The sequence below is a fragment of the Microtus pennsylvanicus genome, chromosome 1 (genome assembly GCF_037038515.1).
Source record: "Microtus pennsylvanicus isolate mMicPen1 chromosome 1, mMicPen1.hap1, whole genome shotgun sequence".
NCBI classification, from domain to species: domain Eukaryota; kingdom Metazoa; phylum Chordata; class Mammalia; order Rodentia; family Cricetidae; genus Microtus; species Microtus pennsylvanicus.
The window spans coordinates 83,291,435-83,302,865 of NC_134579.1; the positions used below are offsets into that span (position 1 = coordinate 83,291,435).

General features: G+C 40.0%; 1 pseudogene; it reads right to left on the reverse strand.

Moving 5' to 3' along the window:
* Positions 1-10,360, reverse strand: part of LOC142847571 (replication factor C subunit 3-like) — a 204,159-nt pseudogene extending 193,799 nt beyond the window's left edge.
* Between the last annotated feature and the right edge of the window lie 1,071 nt (positions 10,361-11,431).

The following is an 11,431-nucleotide window of genomic DNA, read 5'->3' on the forward strand; positions in this document are numbered from 1 at the left end:
GAAAAACTGCCATAAACAATTAGAGATTACAAACAAAAAGGTAGAGGAAATGAATAAATCGCTCAAAGATACCCAAGAAAACCAAGAGAAACAAGAAAAAGCAATCAAACAGGTAAGGGAAGCGGTTCAGACTTGAAGATTGAAATGGAAGTAATGAAGAAAACAAAAACCGAGGGAAGGATGGAGATGGAAAATCTGGGTAAATGAACAGGAACTACAGAGACAAGTACTACCAACAGATTACAAGAGATAGAAGAAAGAATGTCAGACACTGAAGATACCATAGAGAAAATAAACACACTGATCAAAGAAAACAGCAAAACCAACAAATTCATATCACAAAACATTCAGGAAATCTGGGAAACAATAAAAAGACCAAACCTAAGAATAATTGGGATAGAAGAAGGAGAAGTACAGCTCAATGGTCCAGAAAACATATTTAATAAAATTATAGAAGAAAATTTTCCCAACCTAAAGAAAGATATTCCTTTGAAGGTTCAAGAAGCATACAGAAAGCCGTATAATAATCACAACACAAAACATACAGAATAAAGAAAGAATATTAAGAACTGCAAAGAAAAATGGTCAAGTTACATATAAAGGTAAACCTATCAGACTTACACCTGACTTCTCTATGGAAACCATGAAAGCCAGAAGGTCCTGGATAGATGTACTGCAGAAACTAAGAGAACATGGATGCAAGCTCAGACTACTATACCCAGCCAAGCTTTCGTTCACTATAAATGGAGAAAATAACATTTTCCAGGATAAAAACAAATTTAAACAATACGTAGCCACAAATCCAGCCTTACAGAAAGTAATAGAAGGAAAATCACAAACCAAGGAGTCCAACAATGACCACAATAACACAAACATCTAGAGACCCTTCAACACGAATCAAAGAAGGGAAACTCACAAACTCTATGACTAAAAATGTGACCGGAGTTAAGAACCACTGGTCATTAATATCACTTAATGTCAATGGACTCAACTCACCTATAAAAAGGCACAGGCTAAGAGATTGGATACGAAAACAGGATCCAACATTCTGCTGTTTACAAGAAACACACCTCAACCACAAAGACAGGCAGCTACTCAGAGTAAAGGGCTAGGAAAAGGCTTATCAAACAAATGGACCCAAGAAACAAGCAGGTGTGGCCATACTAATTTCTAACAAAGTTGACTTCAAACTTAAATCAATCAGAAAAGATGGAGAGGGACATTTTATACTCATAACAGGAACAATTCATCAGGATGAAGTCTCAATCCTGAATATCTATGCCCCTATTATAAAAGCACCCACGTAAGTAAAAGAAACATTACTAAAACTCAAGGCTGCCATCAAACCGCACACACTAATAATAGGAGACTTCAACACTCCTCTCTCACCAATGGACAGGTCAATCAGACAGAAACCTAACAGGGAAATAAGAGAATTAATGGAGGTAATGAATCAAATGGACTTAACAGACATCTATAGAACATTCCACCCAAATAGGAAAGAATATACCTTCTTCTCTGCAGCTCATGGAACCTTCTCGAAAATTGACCACATACTCGGTAACAAAGCAAACTTCCAGTTACAAAAAAAATATTTGTAACCTCCTGCGTCTTATCAGATCACCATGGATGAAAGTTAGAATTCAACAACAATGCTACCCCCAGAAAGCCTACAAACTCATGGAAACTGAACAGTCAACTACTGAACCACACCTGGATCAAGGCAGAAATAAAGAAATTAAAGTCTTCCCTGAATTCAATGAAAATAAAGAAACAACATACTCAAACTTATGGGACACTATGAAACAGTCCTAAGAGGAAAGTTCATAGCACTAAGTGCCAACCTAAAGAAAACAGAGAAAGCACACATTGGAGACTTAACAGCCCCCTGAAAGCTCTAGAAAAAAAAGAAGCAGACTCACCTAGGAGGAGTAGAAGACTGAAATAATCAAACTGAGGGCGGAAATCAACAAAATAGAAACACAGAAAACAATCCAAAGAATCAATGAAACAAAAAGCTGGTTCCTGGAGAAAATCAAAAAGATTGACAAACCCCTATCCAAACTAATCAAACGGCAGGGAGAGAATATGCAAATTAATAAGATCAGAAATGAAAAGGGGGACATAACCACAGACGCAGTGGAAATTCAAAGAATCATCAGATCTTACTACAAAAGCCTGTATGCCACAAAACTGGAAAATGTCAAAGAAATGGACACGTTTTTAGATAAATACCATATACCAAAGTTAAACCAGGAACAGGCGAACAATCTAAATAGAACTGTTAGTCGCGAAGAATTAGAAGCTGTTATCAAAAACCTCCCTACCAATAAAAGCCCAGGACCAGATGGTTTCAATGCGGAATTCTACCAGAACTTCCTAGAAGTCCTAATCCCTATACTCCTTAACGTACTTCACAATATAGAAACAGAAGAGTCATTGCCAAATTCCTTTTATGAAGCCACAGTCACTCTGATACCAAAATCGCACAAAGACTCAACCAAGAAAGAGAATTACAGGCCAATCTCACTCATGAACATCAACTCAAAATTCCTCAACAAAATACTGGCAAAACGTATCCAAGAACACATTAGAAAAATTATCCATTATGATCAAGTAGGCTTCATTCCAGAGATGCAGGGCTGGTTCAACATACGAAAATCTATCAATGTAATCCATCATATAAATAAACTGAAAGAAAAAACCATATGATCATTTCATTAGATGCTGAAAAAGCTTTTGACAAAATTCAACATCCCTTTATGATAAAAGTATTGGAGAGATTAGGGATACAAGGGTCATACCTAAATACAATAAAAGCTATTTACAGCAAACCGACAGCTAACATCAAACTAAACGGAGAGAAATGCAAAGCCATCCCACTAAAATCAGGAACATGGCAAGGCTGTCCACTCTCTCCATACCTCTAAAATATAGTGCTTGAAGTTCTAGCAATAGCAATAAGACAACATAAGGTGATTCGAATTGGGAAGGAAGAGGTTAAACTTTCATTATTTGCAGATGATATGATAGTGTACATAAGCGACCACAAAAAACTCCACCAAAGAATTCCTACAGCTGACAAAACCTTTAGTAATGTGGTAGGATAAAAGATCAACTCCATGAAATCAGATATGGAAGCAGAGAAGGAAATCAGACAAGCATCACCTTTCACGAAAGCCACAAACAGCATAAAATATCTTGGGGTAACTCTAACCAAGGAAGTGAAAGATCTATTTAACAAGAACTTTAAGGCATTGAAGAAAGAAATTGAAGAGGATACCAGAAAATGGAAGGATCTCCCTTGCTCTTGGATTGGGAGGATCAACATAGTAAAAATGGCAATTCTACCAAAGGCAATTTATAGATTCAATGCAATGCCCATTAAGGTCCCATCAAAATTCTTCACAGATCTTGAGATGACAATACTCAACTTTATATGGAAAAACAAAAACCCCAGGATAGCCAAAACAATCTTATATAATAAAGGGACTTCTGGAGGCATTACCATCCCTGACTTCAACTCTATTACAGAGCCACAGTAATGAAAACAGTGTGGTATTGGCATAAAAACAGAGAAGACGACCAATGGAATCATATAGAAGACCTGGATTTTAACACAAAACCCTATGAACACCTCATTTTCAATAAAGGAGCTAAAAGTATACAATGGAAGGAAGAAAGCATCTTCAACAAATGGTAGGGGCACAACTGGATGTCAACCTGTAAAACAATGAAAATAGACCCATATCTATCACCATGCACAAAACTCAAGTCCAAATGGATCAAAGACCTCAATATCAATCTGAACACACTGAACCTGATAGAAGAGAAAGTGGGAAGTACCCTACAACATATGAGCACAGGCGATCGCTTCCTATGTATAACCCCAGCAGCACAGACATTAAAGGCAACATTGAATAAATGGGACCTACTAAAACTGAGAAGCAAAGCACACTTTCACTAAGACACAAAGGCAACCCACTGACTGGGAGAAGATCTTCACCAACCGCGCAACAGACAAAGGTCTGATCTCCAAAATATATAGAGAACTCCAGAAACTAGACTTTAAAATGCTAATTAACCCAATTAAAAAATGGGGCACTGATCTGAACAGAGAATTCTCAATAGAAGAAGTTCAAATGGCCAAAAGAGACTTAAGGTCATGTTCAACCTCCTTAGCGATCAGGGAAATGCAAATCAAAACAATTTTTGAGATATCATCTTACACCTGTCAGATTGTCTAAAACCAAAAACACCAATGATAGCCTTTGCTGGAGAGGTTGTTGAGGAAGGGGTATCCTTATCCATTGCTGGTGGGAATGCAAACTTGTGCAACCACTTTGGAAAGCAGTTTGGCGGTTTCTCAGGAAATTTGGGATACAACCTACCCCTGGACCCAGCAATGCCACTCTTGGGAATATACCCAAGAGATGCCCGATCATATGACAAGGGCATTTGTTCAACTATGTTCATAGCAGTATTATTTGTAATAGCCAGAACCTAGAAACAACCTAGATGCCCTTCAATGGAAGAATGGATGAAGAAAGTGTGGAATATCTACACATTAGAGTACTACGCTGTGGTAAAAAACAATGACTTCTCGAATTTTGCATGCAAATGGATGGAAATAGAAAATACTATCCTGAGTGAGGTAACCCAGATCCAAAAAGATGAACATGGGATGTTCTCACTCATAATTGGGTTCTAGCCATAAATAAAGGTCAGTGAGTCTATAATTTGATATCCTAAAGAAGCTAAATAAGAAGGTGAACCCAAAGAAAAACATATAGCTATCCTCCTGGTTATAGGAAGTAGACAAGATTGCCGGGGAATAAATTGAGATCTTAGGGGTGGGGTGGGAGGAGGGTAAGGGGAGAAGGGGAGAGAAAAGTGAGAAGGGGAAGATGGGGGAACTTGTGGAAACGGGATGATTGCGATAAAGGAAGGTCGGATAATGGAGCAGGGAAGCACAAATCTTAATTAAGGGAGCCATCTTAGGGTTGGCAAGAGACTTGGAATTAGAGAGGCTCCCAGGTGCCCAAGGTGAGGTCCCCAGTTAGTTCCTGGGGCAGCTGAGGATAGGGAACCTGAAACGACCCTATCCTATAGCCATACTGATGAATATCTTGCATATCACCATAGAAACTTCATCTGGCGATGGAAGTAGATAGAGACAGAGACCCACACTGGAGCACAGGACTGATGGAGGAAGGTCATTGGTTAAATAAAAAGAAGCTGCTTGGCTCTCATCTGTTAGGAGATAGGTGGGAGGAGTAAACAGAACAAAACGCTGGGAGGAAGAGGAAGTGAGGTCAGACTCGACAGCTCTCCGCTGGGGAGCAGACACTTCAGAGAGAGATGCCATGCCCCAGCTCCGACCCAGGATGGACTTAGGCTAGAATCTTCCCGGTAAGACCGGTGCTCACAGATTATTAGAGATGGGTTGATTGGGATATCAGAATTAGCCAGTAAGGGCTAGAGCTAAGAGCCAAGCAGTGTATAAATGAATACAGTGTCCGTGTAATTATTTCGGGTAAAGCTAGCCGGGCAGGCGGCTGGGGTGTTTGGGGACGCAGCCCCGCCGCCGCTCTCCATATTACTACACAGGACTGAGCTCCCAATGTCCCAATGAGGAGCAGAAGGAGAGAGAACATGAGCAAAGAAGTCAGGACTACAGGGGTGCACCCACCCACGGAGACAGTGGGGCTGATCTATTGGGAGCTCACCAAGGCCAGCTGGACTGTGACTGAAAAAGCATGGGATAAAACCGGACTCTCTGAAAGTGACAAACAATGAGGGTGGATGCGAAGCCAAGGACAATGGCACAAGGCTTTGTGGGAGCCTAGCCAGTTTGGATGTTCACCTTCCTAGACATGGATGCAGGGGGGCGGACCTTGGACTTTCCACAGGGCAGGGAACCCTGACTGCTCTTCAGACTGGAGAGGGAGGGGGAAAGGAGTGGGGGGAGGGAGAGGGGGAGAGGAATGGGAAGTGGGGGGGAGGAATGGGAGGCTGGGAGGAGGTGGAAATTTTTTTTCAATAAAAAAAAGTAAAAAAAAAAAAGAGTTGGTTCTTCGAGAAAAATAAACAAAACAGACAAACCTTTACCCAAACTAACCACAAGCCAGAGAGAAAATATCCAAATTATCAAAATCAGAAATGAAAGGAGGGACATAACAACAGACATGTAGGAAATCCAGAGAATCATTAGGTCATATTTCAAAAACCTGTATTCCACAAAATTAGAAAACTTAAAGGAAGTGGACAACTTACTGGATAAATAATCACTTACCAAAATTAAACCAAGACCAGATAAGCAAATTAAACAGACCTATAACTGCTAAAGAAATTTAAAAACGGTCATCAAAAGTCTCCTAACCAAAAAAGGTCCAGGACCAGATGGTTTCAGCTCAGAATTCTACAAGATTTTCAAAGAAATATTACCAATATGCCACAAATAACTCCACACCATAGAAACAGAAGGAACATTACAAAGTTCTTTTTATGAGGCTACAATTACCCTGATATGCAAACCACAGAAAGACAATACTAAGAAAGAGAATTACAGACCAAACTCACTCATGAACATTGATGCAAAAATACTCAATAAAATACTGGCAAATCGAATCCAAGAACACATCAGAACCATCATCCACCATATTCAAATCAGCTTCATCCCAGATATGCAGGGATGGTTCAACATACAAAAATCTGTCAACGGAATTCACTACATAAACAAACTGAAAAATAAAAAAACACATGGTCATCTCATTTGATGCTGAAATAGCTTTCAAAAAAAATACAAAGGACATACCTAAACATAAAAGGCAATATACAGCAAGCAAACAGCCATCATCAAACTAAATGGAGAGAAACTCCCAACAATCCCACTGAAATCAGGGAAAAGACAAGGTTTTCCAGTCTCTCCATATCTATCCAACATAGTTCTTGAGGTTCTAGCTAGAGTAATAAGACCCAAAAAAAAGGAGATCAAGGCGATACAAACTGGAAAAGAACTCAAACTCTCACTATTTGCTGATAATATGATAGCTTACATAAGTGACCCCAAAAATTCTACCAATGAACTTCTACAACTCATAAACATTTCAGTAATGTAGCAGGATACAAGATTAACTCAAAAAAATCAATAGCCCTCCTTTATACAGATAAATGGGTCGAGAAAGAAATCAGAGAATCAAACATTACCATTCACAATAGCCACATATAGCATAAAATATCTCGGGATAACTCTAAGGAAGACTTGTTAGATAAAAACTTTAAATTTTTGAATAAAGAACTTGAGGAAGACACCATAAAGTGGAAAGATCTTCCCTGTTCTTGGGTAGGTAGAATTAACATAGTAAAAATAGTAATCTTACCAAAAGCAATCTACAGATTCAATACAATGCCCATCAAAATCCCAGCAAAATTGTTCACAGACCTCGAAAGAACAGTACTCAACTTCATACGGAAAAGCAAAAAACCCAGGAGACCCAAAACAATCCTGTACAATAAAAGAACTTCTGGAGGCATCACAATCCCTGACTTCAAACTCTACTACAAAGCTACAGTAGTAAAAACAGCCTGGTGTTGGCATAAAAATAGACAGGCAGAACAATAAACCTGAATCAAAGACATGGACATTAATTCACACACCTACAAAAACATGATTTTTGACTAAGAAGCAAAATATATCAAATGGAAAAAAGAAAGCATACTTAAGAAATGGCGCTGGCAAAACTGGATATCAACTTATATAAGAATGAAAATAGACCCATATCTATCATCACAAAACCTGCACAAAACTCAAGTCCAAATGTATCAAAGATCTCAACTGGGTAGTACACTTGAATGCATTGTCACAGGAGACCAATTCTTAAATATAACCCCAGGAGCACAAACACTGAGAGAAACAATTAATAAATGGGACCTCCTAAAACTGAAAAGCTTCTGTAAAGCAAAGCACATGGTCAACAAGACAAAACGACAGCCTACAGAATGGGAAAAGATCTTCACTAACCCCACATCAGATAGAGGTCTAAGCTCCAAAATAAATAAAAACCACAAGAAATGGGTCATCAAAAGAACAAATAATCTAATAAAAAATGGAGTATAGACCTAAATTGAGAACTCTCAACAGAAGAATCTAAAATGGCTGAAGGATACTTAAGGAAATGGTCAACATCCTTAGTCATCAGAGAAATGCAAATCAAAACAACTCTGAGATTCCATCTTATACCTGTAAGAATGACCAAGATCAAAAACACTGATGACAACTTATGCTGGAGAGGTTGTGGAGAAAAGGGAACACTCCTGCATTGCTGGTGGGAATGAAAGCTGGTACAGCCCCTTTGGATATCAGTGTGGCGATTTCTCAGAAAATTAGGAAACAACCTTTCTCAAGACCCAGTAATACCGCTTTTGGGAATATATCCAAAAAATGCTTAATCATGCCACAAGGACATATGCTCAACTATGTTCATAGCAGCATTGTTTGTCATAGCCAGAACCTGGGAATAACCTAAATGCCCCTTGACTGAAGAATGGATAAGGAAAATGTGGTACATTGACTCAATGGAGTACTACCAGCAGAAAAACATAATGACATCTTGAAATTTGCAGGCAAATGGATCGATCTAGAAAATACCATATTGACTGAGGTAACACTGACCCAGAAAGACAAATATATGTACACACTCATAAATGACTTTTAGATATACAGCAAGGAAACCCAGACTACAATTCACAATCCTAGAGAATCTAGACAACAATGTGGACCCTAAGAGAGACACAGATGAATCTAATCTACATGGGAAGTAGAAAAAGACAGGATCTCCTGAATAAATTGGAAGCATGGGGACCATAGGAGAGGGATGAAGGGGAAGGAAGAAGCTTGGAGAGGAGCAGAGAAAACTGTATAGCTCGATAAAATAAAAAAGTATTTAAAAAAAAGAAAAGAAATTCCTTGCCAGAAACATCTGCCGAGCCCTGACAAGAGATGCTTACTGTGATAGGTTGAGCTCAAATCTCAATTTTTTCACCACGACACCATAAAGTTCTTGTAGGATACACATAATTGTTGCATTTTTTTCCAGCATCTAATGGCCCATATATTAGGAGGTGAGGAAAGTCACCAAACTGCACCTAGCGAAGAAAGAACAAGGCATTTTACTTCGTCGAACCCAGGTGCTCCAGGTTAAACTACTTCTAAAGTACTAAGGTATTTTGTTTACTATCCGACTCCAATAGAAAATTCATCAAACTCTCATGTTTGCTTTCTCTGGGCACTAATTTAATCTAACTTGCACGAACAACCCAGAACATGCAAGGCACAACACTAAATGCTTAAAGGCAGGGACTCCCTCAGCAAGCTCTCTGAAGGGCACTTTCAAAAATGAGAGCTGATGGGAATGTGGAACTGATCTCTGTAACTGAGACAGATGTTTGTCTTGCCTGGGTTCCCAAAATGATTTTCTTGCTAAGAAGGGGGTACACTGATTCCCTTGCAAGTTCATGTGGGGGATACAGGAAGACTGCACATAAGGGATGCTATGGGAAAGAGTGTGTTATCAAACAGCAATAAGAGAATGACATCAAACTAAAGGGCACTATGGGCATGGGGGCTTGATCCGATGAGAAGATGTAGACTTTAAAAGTAAATTCATTAAGGCGTAGGAATACTATACTAACCCCTGTCCTAAGAATATAAACAAGTAGCCACAGGAATCAATAAAATGTGCCCATACTATGACTAGGAAACTTAACGTTGAAGCTACTGTAAAAACCGCTGTGCATACACATGAAGTATAATGCTCGATTTTTATATTATTGCACGCATTATAAGAACAACAAAAAAGACAACTAAAACATATCTTCCACTTCCCTCCCAATTCTTCCAAAAACTCTCATATGGAGGATAGAGGCACTAGGTAAAATAAGTCCTCGTTTTCAGAAAGGACTTAGCTGTGATTCCGAAGAGGCTAGTAACTACGAACAGGGTGCAGGGCACTGTCCCCTCCATCAGCCCGCCATCTAGCTACCTGCAGCAGGAGAGCCTATGGGCCCCAGCCCTTCCTACAACAGGGGTTTGCAGCCTCCACCAGGTCCGCACCCCAAGCTCAAGGGACCCCAGGCAGCAGAAGCAGCACTCTGAGGAACTTGTCACTTTGGGTCCCCCTAACCCTGCAGCGCCCCCCTTCTCACTCCCTTATCCTCAGGCTTTTCAGGAAGCAGGGGAACTTGCCGGCCTCCGCAGTCCAGGTCTGCTTACCAGGTTGCTCAGCTGCGCCGCCTGTTCCTCCTGATAGTCCGGCCAGTCGAGGGAGCACGGCCAGTATTTGTCCACCCAGAGGCTCATGGCAGCTGGAGTCCCACCAGTGCGCCAGCATGCTAGACGAGTTTCCCGCGAGCTCCAAACAGCCTGTCACTTCCAGCAGCGGACGACTTCCGGATTAGAGACTATGGTACCCGAATGGAGCCTGAAATAGTCACCGGCAAAGCGCGCAGCAGCCTCTCCACCCCAGCACGGGAAATTCATGGTGCAATCCTCGTCCTTTTATTCTCACCCTCTGTTACATTTTAGAAAACATTCGATGGAATTAAAGACACATCAATGACAGTCTGAGCATCCAATCTGAGTGCTTAGGAAGTTTCCTCCATTTCATGCATCCATTCATTTATAAATACATTGAAATTTTGGCCACAGATTTTTCTTTACTTGTAGAGTTGGTTTTCTCTTATTTTTTTTTTTTATGCCAAAGAGCTTTTGCCTACATGCATCTGTGAACTGTGTTCTTGGTGCACTTAGAGGTCAGAAGACGACCTCAGATCCCCTGCCACTAGGGTTACAGATGGGTGTGAACTGCCATGGGAGTGCTTGGGAACTGAACCCAGGTCCTCTACAAGAACAGCCAGTGCTCTTACCCACTGAGCCATCTCTGCCGCTGTTACAGTGGGTAACATTCAGTAATGTTGCAGGATATAAGATCAACTCAGAAAAATCAGTAGCCCTCCTATATACAAATGATAAAGAAGCTGAGAAAGAAACCAGAGAAACATTACCCATCATAATAGCCACAAATAACATAAAATATCTTGGGGGTATCACTAAACAAAGAAGTGAAAGACCTATTTGAGTAAGTCTTTGAAGAAATTGAAGAAGATACCAGAAAATGGGAAGATTTCCCATGCTCTTGGATAATTACGATCAGCATAATAAAAATAGCAATCCTACCAAACGCCATCTAGAGATTCAATGCAATCCCCATCAAAATCCCAACATAGTCCAAGTGCTCTGCAATTCAGTTTCTCTGCTACAGTAACCAGTGAGATGACATTTCAGATACAGAGATGACTTCTAGCTCTAATAATACTCAAGGTTTTACATTTTGTATATTACCTACCCAAAAAGACAGAAAATATGTTGTGG